The 22,135-nt window shown below is 44.6% G+C and overlaps 1 long non-coding RNA gene across 1 annotated transcript in view; it reads left to right on the forward strand.

The window, feature by feature from the left end:
• Positions 1-22,135, forward strand: part of LOC131925609 (uncharacterized) — a 47,769-nt gene that overhangs the window by 19,305 nt on the left and 6,329 nt on the right. Inside the window, exons 2-3 of the long non-coding RNA XR_009383305.1 lie at positions 20,044-20,164; positions 20,763-20,992. This is a non-coding gene — a long non-coding RNA (uncharacterized LOC131925609). The remainder of the gene's footprint in view (positions 1-20,043; positions 20,165-20,762; positions 20,993-22,135) is intronic.

Here is a 22,135-nt window from a genome sequence, read left to right on the forward strand (position 1 = left end):
GCTCCTGAGAGAGAGCAGGTAACCCATTCATGGGACAGAAACACCAGCATCCTCTGCAGATCCATTTGCGTATACCTCTCAAGGTTGCCCATTGTCATGAGTTATGATGTTCAGCTCTCCTCCATTAGAGTGGATAATGGAGCATGAACCCTGTTTGGCAAGATCTATGATCTACGATCTATGAGCATACCATACCCTGAGCAGAATTATGACATAGGAAAAATTGTCTTTAATATCCTTGGCTATCTCTTCTGGATGCTTTCCTTGCTAGACCAGCTAGCCACCCTTTTAAGGGGCCTCTTTTGCATGTTCTCTGTCCAGTATTAACCCATAGTTGAAGTCTGCCTTGGTTTATTCTGGTTTAGCCATGCTTATATGCATCCCATATTTTATTCCTTAAAAGACACCATCTCTTCATGCATGTGTCTTACACCAGAGTTTCCCTGATGGCCATAAACGAGAAAGGGATTTTTAGTCCATCCTCTAGCATCACACCCAAAGTGCTGAGCACATAAAGGAAAATATTCCCAAAACTTCCAAAAGTGAGACTCATGGATGTCATTGTATCTCTGCCTCCATAGTGGTTAATGGCATGCTGAGTCAGGTTCATGCTGACTCACATGAGCCAAGCCTGCATATCTCCCCCAGTCCTCCATACTTGGTGACATCATGGTGGCAATTTGAAGTTAGCCACAGGGAGAGTATTTACACCATGGTCATTGGCAATTGATACACATCACGGCTTAACTCTTCAGTCACCCAGAGAGCCAATTTCCCAGCACAATCCTGCATAAGGTGTCTTATTTAAATAGAGATGATATTGCATCTCTTTAAAATTTTATATGGTTGCTCTTCTTATTTGTTCTCCCAAAATGACATAAAATACTTTGGCTACAGACATATACATCTCAACTTGAACAAGCTCAACCATATCCCTCTTGTTCACTTATACACACTTAGCATATTCCTTGTCCAACATACTGAATATGAAACAAGCTCACACAGACACATTTTACATCTGCACTGTGTACATACACACACACATACACACTCCCCAAAAATATAATTCAACATGAGAAAAATATTTATTGAAAAAATATTTTAGTAAAGAAGGGAAAAAGTTTTTATGTTCTGTGTTAGTACACAATACCTTATTATCAAAGGCTTAAAATTCCCAGAGAAGTAAATGTCACCAACTGACAGGATCAGAAGCCATTTCATTGCTGCAGAAAAGTATAACACTCATGAATCCTATCATCCTCTCAGGATAGACATTACATTTTGAAATATAAGTTGCCCTCTCCAAATCTTTCAAAGTCCTCAGTGTATGAATAAGTTTAGTGAAAGAATTTCTTCAAGCCACCACCACCACTACCACCACCACCACCACCACCACCACCACCACCACCACCACCCCCAGTGGCGCCCAGGCTCCCAACTCACTGGAGAATCAGTGCTTGTGAGAATCATTGCTTGTGAGTTCCACGGACTTAAGACACTTCCTCCTGTTCATTCCACTCTCCTGCTAGACTGGACAGAAAACACCCATGAACGTCCCAGTGGCCAATGGCACTCTTCAGGCCACCTCTGTTTTTTTGGTCCCCCATGGCATTTGGCATGAGCCTCCTGACCATGCTTGATCAGTGTCAATCAGCATCTCTCTCTGGAGCCCTTCCAGGCTTCTGCCTGCCCTGTACCTATGGTGCTCATACCCTGCTGTTCAACTCTGGAATTAAACAGAGACTTTCTCGTCACAGGTGAGTATAATCCTGGAAGCTAGGGCACTAGATGATTAGCAACTACCAAAGCCACCCTGGGCCAGTCTTACAAATTTGAAGAATGGATTTCACAGTCAACATAAGCATGTTTCAGAAAGAAGTTTTATTGTAGAAGAGAGTTTTTTTTAAGGAAGCAAGCAGAGTTCCTAAATAACAAGAGGAATTTCCACTGAGAATCTTTGTATTGGTGTTAATAAGGCTTTATTTTCTTGAGGTGTGGCAACGTGAGCTGGTGAGGTCAGTTGGCCCACCATGAGATAGATGCCTGTGCACCTCTCCATCCCAGTAGTTAGTCTGGTTTCACACATACCTTCTAGGGCAATGAAGTATCTAATAATGGATCCCTTCAAGGCAGCTATGTGTAAAAGGAAAATAAATATAAAAACAAGAAACCAGAACCCAAAAGACTATCCCTAAACACTGCTGGCATATCTGGCCTCTACATCCAGGACAAAATTGCCAGTATAACCAAGGGCCTTTCTGGATCCTGACCAAGATAGAACTTGTTACCAAGAATAAGAATCAGAAGCCACTTCCCAGCTCCATGCCTGTGATGGCTAGCTCTAATCATCTTAACACAACCTAGACTCTCCTAGAAGAAAGGCCTCTGAGAACAGCTGTGAGGAATTATCTCAATTACATTCATTGAGTGAAAGGAACTGGCCACTGTGGGCAGTACCATTCACTGTGCATGGGGTCCTGGATTGTGTAAGAGTAGAGAAAATGAATTCACTATCCTCTGCTCTTCGCTGTGGATGTGATGTGGCCAATTGCTTCTGGTTCCTGTGGCCTTGACTTCACTGGAGTGACAGAGTGCAATCTGAAATTGTGAGCTGAGTAAACCTTTCTCTTTCAACTTACTATGGTCAGGGTATTTTATCACAGTGACAAGGAATAAAACTAAAATATCCCCTAAGCCGCTTCACAAACTTTCATTATACTCCTTACAAGGGTGCCTGCCTGTCTCTTCCAAGGAAGAAAATGTCCCTACTATGTAGCACGAATCTTAAAAGGTCTTATTAATAAAAACAAACCTGGAGCCACGTATTGGGGTGAATGCTGAAGATCAGAGAAACAGAACAAGCCACATCCAACCTCACCTTGCCAGTTCCTCAGCTGACCCTGTTTCCTCAGACTGAAAGCCTCTGAGTCCTCATCCAAATGGATCTCAGCTGAACTGCTGCTAAAAGCTAAAAACTAAAAAAGGCTTTAGTTCCTGGTCCTCAGGCCTTATATACCTTTCTGCTTCCTGCCATCACTTCCTGGGATTAAAGGCATGTGTCACCATGCCTGGTTGTTTCCAGTGTGGCTTTGAACTTACAGAGATCCAGATGGATCTCTGCCTCCCAAATGCTAGGATTAAAGGCGTGTGCTACCACTGCCTAAACCTATGTTTATTATAATGGCTGTTCTGTCCTCTGACTCCCAGATAAGTTTATTGGGGTGCACAATATATCAACCACACTGCTAGACATGTGGAAAGCCTCAGTGCTAACCCCTTTCAAAGCAGATTATGCAGATTCCGTAAAAGACAATCTGTACGCACCGCTAAACTTTTAGAAGCTCATTAAAAAGTTCTAATGGCTTTGAGAACATCAAATGAATGCTTGTAATCAATATTTTCCCAGACTGAGGGGTAAGAAGTGAAGTCATAGAGAGTAAATACGTTCTTCCTTAGGATAAAAGAAAAAAGGAAAGATGAAGAAGTACAACACTCACCTGTGACCAAAGAAAGAAGATGCTCCCACGAGAGGGACGAGGCTGCCCCTCTCAGAAACGTATGGAGTACTGCTAAGTTCCCAGGCTCTGTGCTGAGACAGGCTGCCAGGGCCAGGCAGGGCCAAGCAAGTGATTCACCCAAAGCTTCTGAGTTACAGGTTCCAGAAAGGGAAGAACGATGCATAGCATATCCAGAGAAAACTGTAAATAAAACCTGCCTCTGTGAAAAAGAAGTCCAGGAGCGAGCTAGTGCACAGGAGGAAAGCCACTGGGCCGAGAATACTTTGAGACATAGAGTCCTAGGGCTTGGGCTCCTCATGAATACAGGGGTCCTGCAAAGGACAACCTGGAAAGGCTCACAGCAACTTCAAGCTGTAGTGAACCTCTTGAGAATGCAGGTAGTGTCTTCTAGGGGTTGCCAAGGCCCCTGAAACTATCCATTCAGATTGCTAAGGGCTGCCAAGGAATCAGAGTGTGTCACAGTGAAGGGATGTGCAGTGCTACTCAAAAACACACCCAGCAGGCCACTGTCTGACTTAGAAGCATGGGGCCTCTTGCGACCCTGCAATTCTACAAGACTACAGCAACAGTGACATGGATGGATAAATCAGTGGTCCCTGGAATGTCCCAGTGGCAGCAGACTGGGGAATGATGAGATCAGAACATTGCAAAGCAGGTAACAAGCAAGGAGCTGGTCAGCATACTGACCAAGTAGAGACAAATCCTTAGAAAGAGGAAGAGGTTTGTCTCTGTCACTGTTCTATTGCTGAGAAGAGACACCATGACTATGGCAACTCTTATAAAAGGAAGCATTTATTTGGTGACTTGCATACAGTTCAGAGGGTTAGTCCATGAACATCATGGTAGTAACTGGAGCAGTAGTTGAGAATTTTACATCCTGATCCACAGACAGCAGACACAGAGAGAGGAAAACTGAGCTGGTGTGGGCTTTTGAAACCTCAAAGCCCACCTCCAGTGACACACCAATAAGGCCACACCTCTAATCCTTTCCAAACAATTCCACTAACTAGGGACCAATGGGAGCTGTCTTAGTCAGTGTTGTATTGCTGCAAAGAGATACCATTGACCACAGCATTCAAGTGGGACCTGCTTACAGTTTCAGAGATTGGATTCATTGTCATCCTGGCAGGTAGCATGGCGGAACTCAGGCAAACGCGGTGCTGGAAAAGTAGCTAAGAGTTCTACATTTGGATCCAGAGGCAGCAGGAAGAGGGAGTCTAGGCTGGAATGGGGGTTTTGAAACCTCAAAGCCCACCCCCAGTGACTCCAACAAGGAGTCACACCTATTCCAACAAGGTCACCCCCTAATCCTTCCAAATAGTGCTACTCCCTGGTGACCAAGCATTCAAATCTATGAGCCTGTGAGGGCCATTCTCATTTAAACTACCACGAGGCCTAAGCCAGCTGTCCACCCTTTTCTTCTGTAGCTTCTTCAAGAGGCACAAACCACTGACATGATGACATTTAATTTTCCCCGAAAAGTCAGTCATGGTACAATAACCCAGCTAGAACCTGACAGAGACCCACATGACAACAAAGACAGATTTTTGTGTGTGGGAAGAGGACCTAAGTCTGGAAAATAGAGTCCTAAAATTCTCCACGAAACTGCATTCATAGTCAGCCAATGTGGACAGTCCCGTTGGAAGGCCACCACCCTCTCGGCATGAGCTGCACCACCAGCTGCAGGCTAAGTGGCTCACCCAGCACCACGGGATGTGAACAAAGAGCCCCATCCCTCTGCCCCTTCACCCACTGTATGCTTGGTTTATTTTTATCTACAAAGCTCCATTCAGGCAGAACTCTCCAGCCCGGCTTCCCAGGGGGTGTGGCTTGACCAGCTCATCCATCTTAATGAAATAACTGAAGGGGAGGCACAGAAAGACTTAGACTGCAGTTGAGCACCAAGTAATCGATCCACTCGCGGGTGATAAATCCAGTCCAGGCATCTTAATGACTGAGAGCAGTCGTTAAGACAACCAACGGCATTGCCCAGTCACTGCTGTTTTAATCTTGGCTGTCTGCATCTATGCAGCCATCGTCTGGGCTATGAGCAGAGAAGCCCAAAGCAGACAGTTTCAAAGTTTAGCATATCTTCCTATGGCCACACTTTTCACTTAACCTAAGAGATTATTCTTGAGTGTGCACGCTGAGTGCTCGTGGCTGAGTCAGTCAGGAAGCAGCTCGCGGTTGACTATGTAAGATACATGTCACCCTTCTGTGAATATCTAGTACCTATACCCAGTGGTGGGGTTCATGACTGAACCCCAGTCTTCCACCATCATACTGCCTCCTCCCACCTGCCTGCTGTGTTCGTCTGGAAGATCAAATGATACCCAAAAGAGGAAAAAAAAAAGGTAAGAAGCAGACTAGGAAGGAAGAGTTGATGCTGTGGTAACAGTAGGTACCCTCAGTAACTGACAGCGACCTCACTGTACTCCATAATGCTAATTCCTCCCTGACTACAGGACCCTAGACACACACATGGCCACAGCCCTGTTTTTCTCTGCTTCTAGATATGACTCCCTTGCAAAGAGGCAGGACTGAGGCTTTCCCTAATCCAGGGCAAAGGAGGGAGATGGAACCCCCTCCCATTTCTCTTCCACCCTCCTAAGCTCAGACTTCCAAAGAGCAGCACAATGGAGTTCCCTACAGAGGCCCACTTCATTGTAAGAAGGGTAACCTTGTAAGAAAGACCTGCAGGAGACTTAGAGAGCCATCTGATCTGGGGACCTCAGTTGAATACGGACCCATCACACCTGTATGTCCAGAAACTCAACTGAAGCATGCATCTATCGAGTTAGAGCTGTGCCAGCCTAGGAGAGTCACAGTATAGGCTTGCCATGGTTCTCAACCCTCAGTGACCGGACAGGTTATGTGCTCTCTGAACCTTGTTATCATCTGTGGAATAGACCTTGTTGTGGAATTCTATTTTAACTGGGCAAAAATGTGTTACATTTATTTATGCTGCAGAAGATCGACTATGTAAAGATGTGTTACATTTGTTTCTGCTGCCTTGTTAACAATGTAAAGATGCGTTGCATCTGTTTCGTTTGCCTGCCTGAGGCATCTGATTGGTCTAATAAAGAGATGAATGGTCAATAGCTAGGCAGAGAGAGGGGTAAGCAGGGCTGGTGGACAGAGAGGATAAGTAGGAGGAGAACACTAGGCTTGAGAGAAGAGAGAAGAAGAGAAGAGAGAATGAGGGAGAAAGAGGGGGAGACACCCAGGGCCAGTCAGGCAGCTGCCAGCCCGCCATCAGCCAGCAGGTGCAGAGTAGGACATACAGAAAGAAAGGTAAAAAGCCACAAGCCAAAAGGTAGATAAAGAGAAACAGGTTAACTTAAGTTAAACGACCTAGTTAAAAACAAGCCTAAGCTAGGCTGAGCACTCATAACTAGTAATAACCCTCCATGTCATGATTTGGGAGCTGGTTGGTGGCCCAAAAGAAAAGGCATGGTACAAGACCTACCCATTCAATAACTTCCTGAGGCGTGCTTGGAGGACTGATCATTTAAAACCTGACCCCCGGGCAGGCTGCAGTCTACTAGGAGAAGTAGGTGGACCAAGACAGCCATAGCTGCCAGGTGGTGACCAGTTCTATGAAGGAAGATGCAGGCCGAGGCAGTCATGATGGTGATGCTTCACACAGCCAAGAGGATCTCTGTAAGGACGTTATACTGATACACAGAGGACTGCCAAATGCGAAGGGCCTAGAGGCAGCGGGGTGTTGGCTCATCTCCAGGAACATCCTAAAATGCAAGTAATCTCTCCAGGCTGTTGCAGAGGTCAATGGGGTTGTAAGCATCATGCTCTATATGAAAGTTCATATGATTTAGGTTTGTTATGAGGTTAAGCAGATAACATAATGCAGAACTAGGTAGGAAGAGGAGGCCAAAGAACACAGACACCAATGCAGACAGTATATGTAAAGAGGCAGATTCTATATTAACACCAGCATGCTGATCTAGGCTCAGCAACCTCTCCCAGTGTGTCTCTAGGTGACTCAAGTTCTCTGAGTTCAGTATGCTCTCATAACAAGCTAAACAACTTAATATCCCAAGCTTTATATATTGACGACATTACACTTGAATTCATTTATATAGTTAAGCTATTTAAAGCTATTTAGTCCTTATAATACTGTGAAGCAGGAATCATTTTATACATAAGGAAATTTTGGTTTATAGCAATTAACTCACTTGCCAATCTGGGGATATACCTAGGTGCTGAGGAATTATTGAAAGTCAAAACATATCTGTCAAATGATGATATATACAAACAGAGATTGTAACAAATGGAGAAGAAGGAGACAAGATGTGGCCAAGTGACAGAGCTGGGGAGAGCGGCAGTATGAAGGGGATGAACTTGGTACCCACATCTCTGCCCAGTCTACCATAGCTGAACTACTGTGTGAGTGAGTCACCTCACTTGAGATACCAGGCTGACGGATTTCAAAGCAGAGCTGGACCATACAGGAAAGCTCGCAATAAACAACTAAAAATGTGTGCAATTTGTAAAGATGATTTGCATGCATAGGGTGCTGTGCTGTTTACAGACTGCTTGCATATGCATGATCTCATTTGCATTCAGAGGCTCACTGGTGCCCTGGGCAGAGATGCTGTTAACCTAGAGGAAGTTCACAACTTGGTATGAAAGATACAGGACACATGCTGGGCAATTCTGCCCAACAAGAAGTCTAGTCAAAACAGTGGAATTAGAGATGTCACAGGATCTGGGGGTCCAGTGACTGTAGCCCTCCACCATTGTTGACCTTTATTTTCACAGCCTCAGAATGTGCCCCAAACATCTCCATATCTTTTCTCTCTGGGCTGCAATAAACTGTGAACTCAGGTAACTTTGCCATTCAGGGAATCTAATGTAATTGTGTTTTCCTGAGGCAGGTAAGGTTAGTGTGCCCATATGTTGGTAGGGAGAGCCATTGTCAAGATTTCCATTAAAAAAAAAAGTAGTGTACCACTCACACTAGTGGAGAAGAGACAGATAGAGTGCCAGAGCCAAGGTCACATCAGACTCAAACCCAGGCAGAGAATAGGTAAAGGAACAAGAGATGTAAAAGCAGCTGCCAGGGTCTTTCTAGAGGCTCTCAGAGGGTGGAAAGAAAAGTCTCAGGTAGAGCAGACCAGTGGTCCACCATCTCAGCTGTTAACCCCACTTCCTGCCATGGCTCCCGAGTGTAGAGAACAGAGCTGGGAGAGCCCGTGTCAAAGGCAGCAGGGTCTCCCACTGACTAGTGCAGGGTTTCTCTCAGGCATGACCTCACTGTGCAGCCTGGGGCTCCCAAACTCACAGGGTCCAGAGAGAGAGCGCCCCTTACAGACCTGCAGACTCCTCAGATCGTTCCTGAAGCTTCCACACGAGCTGCTAGCACTATCTGGAACACGAGTCTGACCACTTCCTCCTTCCAGGACATCCTTTCCCTCTATGCCACTGATTAATTTTACTCATTTTATTTTCTGTGACAACCCATCTGCTGTAAAAATTACTCTGAAACTTACCATCTGCCCTGCGTTTGTGATGACTGATGGGCTGGCTCATTTGTTTGAACACTTAGTCCCCAGATGGGGGCACTCTTTGGGAAGGTTTTAAAATTTTTAGGAGACTTCCTGGAATTAGTGGTTCTCTGGGGTGGGCCATGAGGCTTTCTTTATAGTGTGGTCCCATTCCTTGTCTGCTCTCTGCTTCCTGACAGTGGACACAATGTGACCAGCCATCGCAAACTCCCGCTACCATACCTCCCCCACCATGATGGACTGGATGGTCCATCTTTAAAGTTGCTTCTTGTCAGGTATTTGGTCACAGGCACAAGGTAACCGAACATACGAGTTTGGGTAGAAGCAACACAACACAAAAATCGTTATGCAAAGTGCATCTCAACTCTGGATGCTCATTGAAGTCAGCTGGCATGCTTTGTTTCGTTAAGCCATTGTCCAATTAAATTATAATGCCCTGGTTCCCATCCCCTTGCCAATTGCACCTCAATCATTAGCAAATTATCCTACACACCCACCATCACCATCTACCCTAACTGAAGCCCAGCCTTATCCCCTGGAGGTGTGAACTCTTGCATGGCCCTCTCAAGTGCTGGCTCTTTTCTCACCTTCGCCCTCTTTCTCATTCTACACAAGATGCCCTTGCTCCTCACAGATGCTTTTGACCACAGGTTCCTCTCTCTCCTTCTTGTATTCCTCAATGGCTTGTATTCCTCAACAATGGTAATTAGGTTACTTCTTTCACTGATGGAAGGCTTTAAGGATATAATCCCAAGGTTCAATGTGTGCTGAAATCCTATATAAAGCTGCAGATTTCCTATCCCCAACCAGCATCCTGGTGGTATAGGTGCTGCTGGCCCAGGAGAAAGATCTGAAAGTCTTAGCCAAGTGGCAGTGGCGCATGCCTTTAATCCCAGCACTCGGGAAGCAGAGACGGGAGAATCTCTATGAGTTCAAGACTACCCTGGTCTACAGAGAGAGCTCCAGGACATGCTCCAAAGGTACAGAAAAACCCTGTCTCAAAAAACCAAAAAAAGATCTGGAAGTCTGACCCACTCCCTCTCATCCCATGATAACTCTATGACCTGGGCCAATGTCTTATCCCCAGCACTACTCTGCTCACTATTCTCGGCTATTTGAACATTTGGGTAACCATTCTTCCCAAAGCATGGCTTCCTAGTTCTTTAGTTTGTATGAAGTTTGACTGTCTGGTCTTATACTTCTCCTAATTTATCAGCTCCCTTCTTAAGCCATAGACTTCATCATTAGCAAGGCCGTAGCTCTGCTGTGATCTTACTTGACTACCTCATCACTCCTGCCTTGATCCCTCACTTCAGCCCCCTGCTTCTAATAATCCTCCTTTGAGAACTCTCATCTACTGCACATCCCTTTCTTCCCATCCCCAAACCACCACCACTCCATCACCACCTCATGTGCTTGTCCCCCAGTTAACCAGAGACATGAATCCACCCATCAAACAGACCTCCAATTCTGTCACTGTCCCATTTCCTGGAAACTTGGCTGAATAGGACTCTGTGCTTCTTTTGTGTTAGTACATGGTCAGAGAGCAATGTACAGGCTACCTAAACAGCTTGGGTGCAACCCTAGTCCACTGACCTTCCTTCTCTCCAGCATTCTATTCCAAATCTTCTAGTCTTCTTCAACCTGTTTCTTCCTTCCCCTTCCATCAGGTGATAGTTGCTTCCTATTTCACAGAGGCAAATAAAAGAAATCAGACTTAAATTGTGGACATTTCCCCTGTCATCTCCACCTATCTACCAGATCTGTGCCAGTCTCTACCCTTCCAGAGCTTACTATGGATCAAGTTTCCCACACAATACTTGTGCCCTTCCCTTTAAGACCCCAGGTTACTGTTTTAGTAACCTGCCACCTGCCTTAACCATTTCTGCATCAACTTTTTACGGGATTGGTAACTTCAGCTCCAGAAAGATCCCAGGGATTTATCCATACCAGATGACCTTTTGAGCATCCATTACACAAACTTGTAGCTAGAGTTTTCCTGCCTGGCCCACAGTCAGGACAAATCTCTGACACCCACCAGTCCCACAGCCACTCAGACCCAACCAAATAAACACAGAGACTTATATTAGTTACAAACTGTATGGCCGTGGCAGGCTTCTTGCTAACTGTTCTTACAGCTTAAATTAATCCATTTCTATTAATCTATACCTTGCCACATGGCTCGTGGCTTACTGGCATCTTCACATGCTGTTTGTCATGGCGGTGGCTGGCAGTGGCTCTCTGACTCAGCCTTCCACTTCCCAGCTTTATTCTCCTCCTTGTCCCGCCTATACTTCCTGCCTAGCCAATGGCCAATCAGTGTTTTATTGACCAATCAGCAACACATTTGCCATACAGAACATCCCACAGCACAAACTTATTTCTCATCCTACAAAAGTAAAAGAAAATAAAAGAACCCACTTGACACCCTCAAGCTCTTATGAGTGACTGCTCATTTTTCCTTCCCACCTCATAGCAAAATTCTTTAAAAGATTTCTAATTGTCATTTATAATTGTGCTCTGCTTGCTCTGAAATTTTTGTTCCCCTAGAGTTATATTTCACATGAAAAATGGTGTACATGGTGCATAATTACAGCTTACAGAATAAATATGAGAGCTAGGGATGTGGCTCGGCTGGTACAGTGCTCAGCTAGCTTGTGTTTGTGTCCCTATTGCAGCACAAACCAGGTGTGTGTCCCCAAAGGGAATGGCACTATTAGGAGGTGTGGCCTTGTTGAAGTAGGTGTGGCCTTGTTGGAGAAAGTGTGTCACTGTGAGGGCGGGCTTTGAGGTCTCTTTTGCTCAAGCTTCACTCACTGTGACACTCAGTCTACTTCCTGTTGCCTGCATGTCAACATGTAGCAGCGCCTTCTCCATCACCATGTCTACCTGCACACCACCATGCTCCCAGCCATGATGATAATTAACTACACCTCTGAAACTGTAAGTCACCACCCCAATTACACGTTTTTCTTTATAAGAGTTGCTGTGGTTATGGTGTCTCTCCACAGAAACAGAAACCCTAACTAAGACACCAGGCATGGTAGCAAATGCCTATAACCCTAGCTCTCAGGAGTAGAAACAAGAGGATCATGATGTCAAGGTTATTTTCTGCCACATAGCAAGTTTGAGAACAAACTTGGCCAAATGAAATCCCAACATAAAAAATATCAGTAAATATGAAGCAAGTACCACTCGGTGACTAACAGGCACCTAGTGTGCCCACAGCAGAACTCCGGATTTTGGCCCCCCACACCCTGACATCAAATTCTTCCTAAGATCCCCCCACCTTAAAAGATAACAATCACAATCATGATGTTAAAATTCTCAAGAGGCTTACAGTAAATATCTGAGATTCATCACCAATTCCCATCTTTCTCTCATATTAAACAGTATTCTTACCGGTTGTAACATCACAACGTATTCAGGATATTCCCTCTCTACATTCACTCACCATTCCCTTCTCTACAGCCCCCATCCAGGATGCACATGGCCAACGCTGTCCTCAGAAAATGAAAATAAGCAATGACTCCTCTGTCACAACATTGTACAGCTTCCTATCTCAAGATACAATCCAGAGCCCCCAAGGATCCACATAACCTAGTGCTTCTTACTTCCTGGTCTCTTTCCCTTCCTCCCTCTCAGCCAGCCTCCATCCCACCCCTGGCCTCCTGGCTGCCCTCCTTCCTGTACAGAGGACCCTTCCTCTTGACTTTCCAGCTGCCCTCCTGCACACCAGAAACCTCCTCCACGTTGCTGCATCTGTTTCTCCTGCCACCTGGTCACTCCTCACTTAGCTACCCACACAACCATGATCTCATTCCCTGCAGTTCAAAGGACTCGCTCAGAAGGGCTCCCCGGTCAGTCTTACAGTGTACCCCAACAATCTGTGCCCCCTTATTCTGCTGTGCTCTTTTGTGTCACTACCTGTTTATGAAATGACATAGGTAAGTAAGTTATGTGAGTAAATAGATGGTAGACAGAGATTAACATAGTATTAGATAGATGACAGTGATTATAGATGGATAGGTAGATAGATGATAGATAGATAGATAGATAGATAGATAGATAGATAGATAGATAGATGATAGATAGATAGATAGATAGATAGATAGATAGATAGATTATAGATAGATGATAAATGGATAATAAAGAAGTAGATAATCACTTAATATATTAAGCATTAGGTAGGTGATGGGTAGATAACAGAGATAGATGAGAGATGAGTGGATATATAGATGATAAATAGATATGCACATATTTAGTATTAAATAAATCATAGTTAATATATGGATAGATGATAGATGGAGAGAAGGATGGGTGCGTGCATGCATGTATGCATGGATAGATGGATGAATGGATGGATACTGTGTTAGTTAGTGTTTATATTGCTGTGAAGAGATACCATGACCACAGCAACTCTTATTAAAAAAAACCATTTAATTGGAGTGGCTTACAGTTTCAGAGGTTCTGCCCATTATCATCATGATGGGATCATGGCAGCATGCAGGCACATGTGGTACTGGAGAAGTAGCTGAGAGTCCTACATCTTGCAGGCAACAAGAAGTTGACTGTGATACTGGGAGGTATCCTGAGCATAGGAAACCTCAAGTCCACCCCCACAGTTACACACTTCCTCCAACAAGGCCATACCCACTCCAACAAGGCCACACCTCCTAACAGTGCCGCTCCCTATGAGATTATGGGGACAATTCCATTCACACTACCACAGATGGATACATGGACAGACTTAGATTCAATTATTTGGCTGTAGGTTACTGCTAACATAAGAGCACCATTGCTCAATCCCAGCAGTTAATAATGTGTGTGGAATATCTATGTATTCAGTAAACATTTGCCTTATGAATGAATATGCTAGAAACATACTTTCAGACTGTACTCTTAATCACTAGCCCGCACTGTGAGCAAATGCACTGACTTCTCTAAGCCTGTACATCTAGCATCAGCTAAAATATGCTCAGTGCAGCACACATACCACTTTGTTTAAATATGTTAATTTCCTCCCTTTCTCCTTTCCCTAATGCTGAGAATGACTAGGCATCTCAAATTTTCTGTAACAGTCCCAGCTTACACTTGTCCTGGCAATTATTAAACACGCCCAGCTTTGTGATCAAAGCTCCACATGGAATAACCAGTGACACGCTTATCTGAGCACAGGCAACATGACAATCTACGGTGTCTCTTTCACCTCTCTTAGAGACGGGGTGGCCGTGTACTGGGAAGCAATGGTGCTTTTCCTAGACACAATTCTCAGACAGAGTGGCATGTGATACATGTCTGCCATGACCACCTCACAGAGCATGTAAATGCAGCAAGAAACAATGTGTTTTGAGATATTATATTGACTAAAAATCCTAGGCTAATGGAAAAGGATATGACTATGTTTTAAAGAAGAGTACCATAGAACCCAAACCCAGCAGTTTAAACCTCAATTGTGACATTCTTTAGATCCATATAGAGAAAGTCATGTGCCTCGTCTGTCCTTAACTAGCACAGTACGCCCACAGCCTGGGACACACCTGACTAGATAATGTACATGAGTGCTTTGTAGACTTGCCACAGATCCTTGGCTCCTTGAGGAAATTTTGAGCGATGTCTACCAACAATAAACTCTCTTAGAGTGTTCCTACTGAAGTACTGCTCTACCCCTACTCCCCTGCCAAGGATGAGGGAACCCAAGAGGTAGGAAAGCCTGGGGAGAGGGTGAGTTTCTGCCCCCTAGATGTGCAGACACACAATAGGTAGGACCTGATACAGAACAGAGCTGTTTTTCCTTTGTGAACCTTTGTTCTCAAAAACTGCCTCTGGACACGAACCGAAGGACAATACGTGCTATAAAGGTTGCCTGACCTACTCTGGTGATAGGATGGCCAAACACCCTAATTGTCATGCTAGAAACACCATCCAATGACTGAGGGAACTGGATGCAGAGATCCATGGACAGGCTCCAGGTGGAGCTCCAGGAGTCCAATTGGAGAGAAAGAGGAGGGTTTGTATGAGCAAGAATTGTTGAGACCAAGATTGGATAAAGCACAGGGACAAATAGCCAAACGAATGGAAACACATGAACTATGAACCAATAGCTGAGGAGCCCCCAACTGGATCAGGCCCTTTGGATAAGTGAGACAGTTGATTAGCTTGATCTGTTTGGGAGGCATCCAGGCAGTGGGACCGGGACCTGTCCTCAGTGCATGTGCTGGCTGTTTGGAACCTGGGGCTTATACAGGGACACTTGGCTCAGCCTGGGAGGAAGGGACTGGACCTGCCTGGACTGAATCTACCAGGTTGAACTCAATCCTCAGGGGTGTCTTTGCCCTGGAGGAGATGGGAATAGGGGGTGGGCTGGGGGGGAAAGGGGGGAGGGAGGGGGGAGAACAAGGGAATCCGTGGCTGATATGTAAAATTAAATTAAATTATAAAATAAAAAAATTGCCTCTGGAGGGCACAGGAAAGTTTATGAGAGAAAAGCGTGAATGAGGAGAGTGACAGGCATTCCCTGTGGACCCATCATCCACAGTCAGAGACACATATAATATACAACACTGGAGAAGTATGGCCAACTACGAGCCTCTGGACTTCCAGGAAAGGGAGGCTGTGGTAGGGAAAGATGGCCGGTGTTCTGAAAGGATTAATGAGAGCATGGCAGTAATAAGAGCATGACTGTCTCTTCCTCTGCTGGCGACACACAGCTGCCTCCTACAGCTCTGAACTGACAGTTCCAGGAAAGAGGTGTGGCTTTATCAGTGCTGTCTGGGAATGGGGACATTTGCTTCATTGCTCCAGGGACAGTGGGCAGGATAGCCTTGAGGGTTGTCAGCTTCCATTTTCTCCCCATTATTCCTGCCCGTCATGCCTCTGGCCCATCCTCCCCTTCACAGCTCAGGGGACACAAAAACCAAGAGACATCAAGGCTTAAGATCGACCTAAAGCTTGCCAACTCTTAAGAGAATCCTTTGCCTGAACAAAGATGAGTTACTTGTCTCTTGAAGGGCCTGGTCCCCCTTTCCCTTGAAGTGCTTAAACAGAGGATGACATTCTCTTGATGCCTCATCTTAAGTGAAACTTAAGGTATGGGATGCAGACATGGGGGGGTAGGGGGGTGTCAGGCGGCTTTGAAGGAGGTCATTGGAAATTCTGAGAGCCACCAGAAATCCTTCCCCAAGGGAAGTAGTATGTCAGACCGCAAAGGTCAGACTCCAACTGAGGAATCCGAGAGAGCACAGTAAGTGTTGGACATCAGGAATGAAGACGTGATTATAAATACTAGCCCTGGTTTATGAGAAAGGGAATTAAGACCCAGAAAGTGAAAGCAGTTTTCCTAAGGCCACAGTTAAAGCAGGAGTGCACCTTTTAAAAATCCTTGGCAGAGGAAAGAAATGGTTTGAGAAGGAAGGCATGGCCCCCTGACTGCAGCTGCTGCCGGCTCATCAGTGACTGGAAAGCTGAAGACCCCTGCTGAGGCCAGAGTGTACATAGGCACGTCTTTCTGCCTGCCCAGTACCAGTCAGATCCTGTTTTAATCTCCCTTCTAGACCACAGCCCTGCTCTGTATATCATACAGCTGACAAACTCTCCATCATCCTACAGTTTGGCTTCTCTACTGGGGTGTTACTTTGAACCCCATCTCCCTACAGCCCAACCTGAAAGTCCTGGTTCTCGTCTTGGTTTACAGTTTCTAAGTCCGTTTTACGTGACAACAGTTAAAGGAAAGTCCGTGTGTCCCCTCATCTTCCTCACGTTACCCGTTGTAACCATCCCTACTTCCTTCTACCTCTGTTGTGTGACAGTCTGTGAAGATCTTCCTTGTGTAAATGGGTTCCCCTAGACACATTCAGGTCTATCAGCATTCTTCTTCCACTGGGGTCTGGGCAGTCATAAGACTCCCCAGAAGTACTACATCTGGAAAGTGGTCAGAAGGACTCAACGTTTCCCTGTATTTGTATATTCTGTGCCTAAGACCATAGCCCAGGAGGGGAGGAGAGCTTGTTCCATTTGGGGACAGATAATAGGAAGCATGAGTTTTTATGGGTGGTAGCTGGATGCTTGGTGCATTTCTAGCCTGCACCAACAGTGATTCAAGATACCTGGGCTCTGCACCGTCACATGCACTTACTGTTTCTTCAGGATAGAAACATTCAAAATTATCTCTCCTTCTCAGCTTGAATGACATGATGCAATATTCTTCAGACTGAAATTACCCTCTGGGAAACAGAATGCCGGAACTTACTCTTCCTATCTGGTATGGCATTGGACTCATTTCTCCCAAGTTCTACCTCTTCCTGGCTTCTAGAAGGGTGTTCTACTTTGTGCTTTTCTGAATTCAGCTGTTGTATGTAGAAGTAACTGTCTTATTAAATAAGAAACACAGAGCCAATGTAAAGATAAAAGCCCAAGAGGTCAGAGCTAAGAGCCTTAGCCTTCCTGCTTCAGCGATCCTCTTCAGCCAAGAGAGACCTACTTCCTGTGTGTTTGTCTTTATATAGACTTTCTGTTCTGCCTTCTCATTGGTTGTAAACCCAACCACATGACCGCCTCATCACTGCCTGTCTGTACAGACCTCCAGGTCTTCTATGGTTGGTATTGAGATTAAAGGCATGTGTCTCCAATGCTGGCTGTATCCTTGACCACACAAAGATCTACCTAGCTCTGCCTACCAAGTGCTGGGATTAAAGGCATGCGCCACAAACACCCAGCTCTGCTATGGCTTGCTATTAGCTCTGACCCCCAGGCAACTTCATTTATTAACATACAAATAAAATCACATTTCAGTACAAATAAAATATCACCATAGTTGTATGTCCCACAGGTGAATGAAATTGTGAGATGTTTGTCTTTCTTTTTAACTTAGGATAATGCCTTCTAGACCCACCCATATTACAACAAATGCCAGGACTGTCTCTTTTTTTAGGCTAAGTAGTACTCCAGTGCATTTTCTTTATCCATTAACCACTTTATGGAATTTAGTTGGTGGACATTTCTTAATGTACTTGTTGGCTGTTTGTACATCCTGAGAAATATCTATTGAGCATTAAAATTCTTTGCTCATTTTTAAGTTGGATTATCACAGATATTCTAATTGCTGTTGGAACTTTCAGCTCCCCCTATGTTCTGGATACTAATGTCATGACATCTAAGCAGTCTGCACATGGTAGGTGCCTCTAAAATCTGAACATAGAATTACCATATTACTCATTCTACTTCTAGACATATACACAAAGAAATGAGGAGGTAGGAATTAAACAGACAGGTGGACAAATTCATAATAGCCAAACAGGAACTCCACAAGCCTTGTATAGTTCTGGAGTAAAATAACCATCAAACTTAAATTTTATACCCAGCTACAATGATTTAGGAGTTAAAGGTTTAATGCTTATAAAAATATTATCTCCAATATAATTTATTATATATTCATTCACTAAGTAGTACAATCAGACATAACTATATACAACAATTTCATTATAGTAGTTAATCTTGAAGGGAGAACAATCAGATGGAAGAGAGTTATCACTGGTAACATCAGAATTGTAGGTCACATCTCTTACTCTTCAAAAACTGAGGCAAATATGGCCAAATGGTGCCAGGGTGCATAAATGTATCAAGTATTTAGGAGTTTTATTTTCTTTTTAAGATTTTTTTAGATTTATTTATTTTATATTTATTGTATTTTGCTTGCAAGTATGTGTGTGTGCCATGTGCACACCTGGGACTCACACAGTTCAGAAGAGGGCATCAAATTCCCTGGAACTGGAGTTACAGATGGTTGTGTATCACCATGTAGGTGCTAAGACTCAAACCCAGGACCTCTACGAGAGTGGGAGTGCTCTTAACCACTGAACCATCTCCCTAGCTCCCTTATTTTATTTTTGTAGATATCATATCATTTGAAGAATAAGGGAAAAGAAAAAGAAGATTTTCATTTTTGTCTGTCTGCATTTAGAAAACTTTATCACACAGGAGATTCTCCAAGGACAACTAATAAATAAATAAAAAATCAAACTCACCTAATGTCTTATAGATGGGAAATACAACTCAGACTATAGCCTACGCTTGACTGATTTCTAGCTCGGTCATTTATTTCTCCACAGTCACTCAAGGAAATAGACCAGAAAGCTGACAAAAGTAACTCAAGAGAGGGAGGGGTTATCCTGGGTCACATCACAGGAAGTAGCGCACCAGGCAGGAAGACAGCAGTGGGGACAGCATTGGCTGTGGCACCAACCAGGAAGCAAACACAGGGGAACTCAGGCTTCCCATTGGCTTCTTCCTCTGCTTCTGATCAGTCCCAGGCCCCAGCCCAGAGGACAGTACTGCCACACTGCCCATTCTTCCTTTCTTGGGTAATGCTTCTGGAAACACCCTCATAAATACACCCAAAGGTGGACCTCATCAGTGCCATCCATGGTGACTAACTCAATCAAGTTGGCGATAAAGGTTACCCATCACAGGGGCCACAGATAAATAAGACAAGACCCATGCTTTTTTTTTCATTAATTTTTTTTCATACAATATATTTTGTCATATTCTTTCTCCTCCCACAATTCCTCCCAGATCTTCTCTACTTCTTTACCCAGCCAACTTCATGTACCTGTGTTCTCTCTCCAAACAAACAAACAAACCACACACCAAAACAAAAAGTGCATGAAAAACCATGGAGTCTATTTTGTGTTGGCCAACTACTCCTGAGCATGGGGCCTGCCCTGGAATGGGATTGATATACCCACTGGAGAAAACTGATTTTCCCTTTCCCAGTAGGTATCAATTACAAATAGCTCCTTGGTTGGGGATGGGACTTTGTGTCCATGTCCCCTCTCAGTGCTGAGATTTTGTCTGGTTTGAACCTGTACAGGGCTGTGTATGTTGTCACAGTCTCTGTGAGTTCATGTGTATCACCGCTGTTGTATCTGGAACATATGATTTCCTTGGACTCATCCACCACCTCTGGCTCTTATAATCTTTCCATCTCTTCTTCCACATAGATCTCCAAGCTTGAGGGGAGGGTCTTGATGAAGATATTCCACTTAGGGCTGAGTGCTACATAGTCTCTTCCACTCGTTGAACAACGCCAGTTGTGAAGATCTGCTCTTAACAAGCCCCCAGGTAAGAGTTTACTGGCTGAGTATTCTAATGAAACACACAAGAGTCTGAGGAGTCTAGCTCACCAGCTAAATAACATGACATCCTTCTAGAAAGATCTCAAGCCTTTCCCCTTCCTCTCTCAAAATTAGATTCTCTTAGTACGCCCTTGTAAAACCAGTGGCTAATAAAACTGCAGGAAACACAAGCAGGAAAGCAGCTATCCAAATCAATAATGTCTTCCCTCTGAGACGCCGGTGGCTTCCACACAAAGTACTTAAAAGAAACTGCAGGCACACACACACACACACACACACACACACACACACACACACACACATATATATATATAATGTGCATATATATGTATATATATAATTCCATTTCCTGGTCTGAAGAGTGTCACCCAGCATCCACTGCCTTTTTGAGATAAGCTCTGTGTTGGTAACGGATGAGAACTTGCCAAGAAATTAAGGACACGAGGGTATTTTCCCAAGCTGCATTAACACTTCTCGTGCTTTCCAGAGATTAGAACTTTTATCACTGGCTCACACACATAAAAAAATTGTATTAAGCTGTAGAATTTTAGAGCAGAACAGACTAAAATCATTCCCTTTCTCAGGACGCTGTGCGGTGATGCTGCAGCACACTGACAAGGAATGGGAACCCCACGGAGCCAGTGCTCTCCCATTGGACTTCCCTTCTGCATGCTGGGCAAGTCAGGCGATAAGTATGGAGTCGAGGAGCTGTCTTCCTTGAGAAATGAAGTGAAGAGCCACACTTGCCCTTTGATGGACGTTCCTAGATAGAGGAGAAGCAGGGATTACCAAGAGGATGCCAACTAAATACACAGTAAGTGAATTTTAGATACAGCATGTGTTCATACGTGGTCATGACATAATCAAGAAGACTTTAAGGCAGGTAGGAGTCAGAGAGGACAAGACACAGAAGGCCAAGAAGACAGGAGAAGATGGCCTAGGCTAAGGTGCTATGATGCAAGAACACAGGGGTCCAATGTGGCCACTTTCCGAACGCTTGCTATGAGTCAAGTTTTTTTTTAAGTGTTTCAAGTCCATGATTTAATTTAATGCTCACAATTCCAACTAGGTGCTATAATTCTACAGTCTGTAGATAAGGAAAATCTCAATTTACTAAATCAGGTAGCTAGCCACCACTCCCTGGCACAGCCCACTTCCAACGCCATATGACAGGGCTCCACTCTGCTCCAAGGTGGAGGTGGGCCTGGGGTGAGCAGCCCAAATCTTTAGATTCTCTGTGACAACACGGCAGAGTCTCTCAGGGCAGGGACAATGGCTTGAAGTTTTTTATTTCCTTTATGCAAGGTATTAAAAATGAAAGACCTAGGGCCTGAGAAAGAACTCCTCCAGTCAAGAACTTCCCTTGCAAGCATGAGGACCTATGTTTGATCTCCAGAATCTACATTTTAAAATAGTTCCCTGTGTGGTTTGTGCTCATAAACCAAGGGATGAGGAGGAGACAAGCCAATATCTACGGTTAACTAACAAGTCAGCCCAGCTACTAGACATGATTCAGGCCAGTGAGAGATTCTGTCTCAATGCCTGAAGGGCCACACCTAAGAGGCTGTCCTCTGGCCTCCACATACAGGCACATATACTTGTACATGTATACACACACACACACACACACACACACACACACACACACACACACACACTGGAAGAACCAGGTTCTATGCCAAGTGTACCTACAGCATCCATCCCAGAGAAGACAGTGAGCATGTCAGTTATGGGCTGCAGCCCACCATGCTATGGAAGGAAGTGGCGGCTACTAGCCACACATTCTGTAAGACCACTGTCTCTCTGATTGAACTCCTATAAATCAGAGCTGCTATCTGGGATTATGACAAACTAAACGGGCACTAACCACACATGAAGAGCTATCAAACATTTTCAGAATGGCATCAAGGGTCCTGAGCTGACTAGAAAAAAAGGCTGCCCTTGTATTTATGATTAA

This window comes from Peromyscus eremicus, chromosome 15, assembly GCF_949786415.1.
Source record: "Peromyscus eremicus chromosome 15, PerEre_H2_v1, whole genome shotgun sequence".
Taxonomy (NCBI): Eukaryota; Metazoa; Chordata; class Mammalia; order Rodentia; family Cricetidae; genus Peromyscus; species Peromyscus eremicus.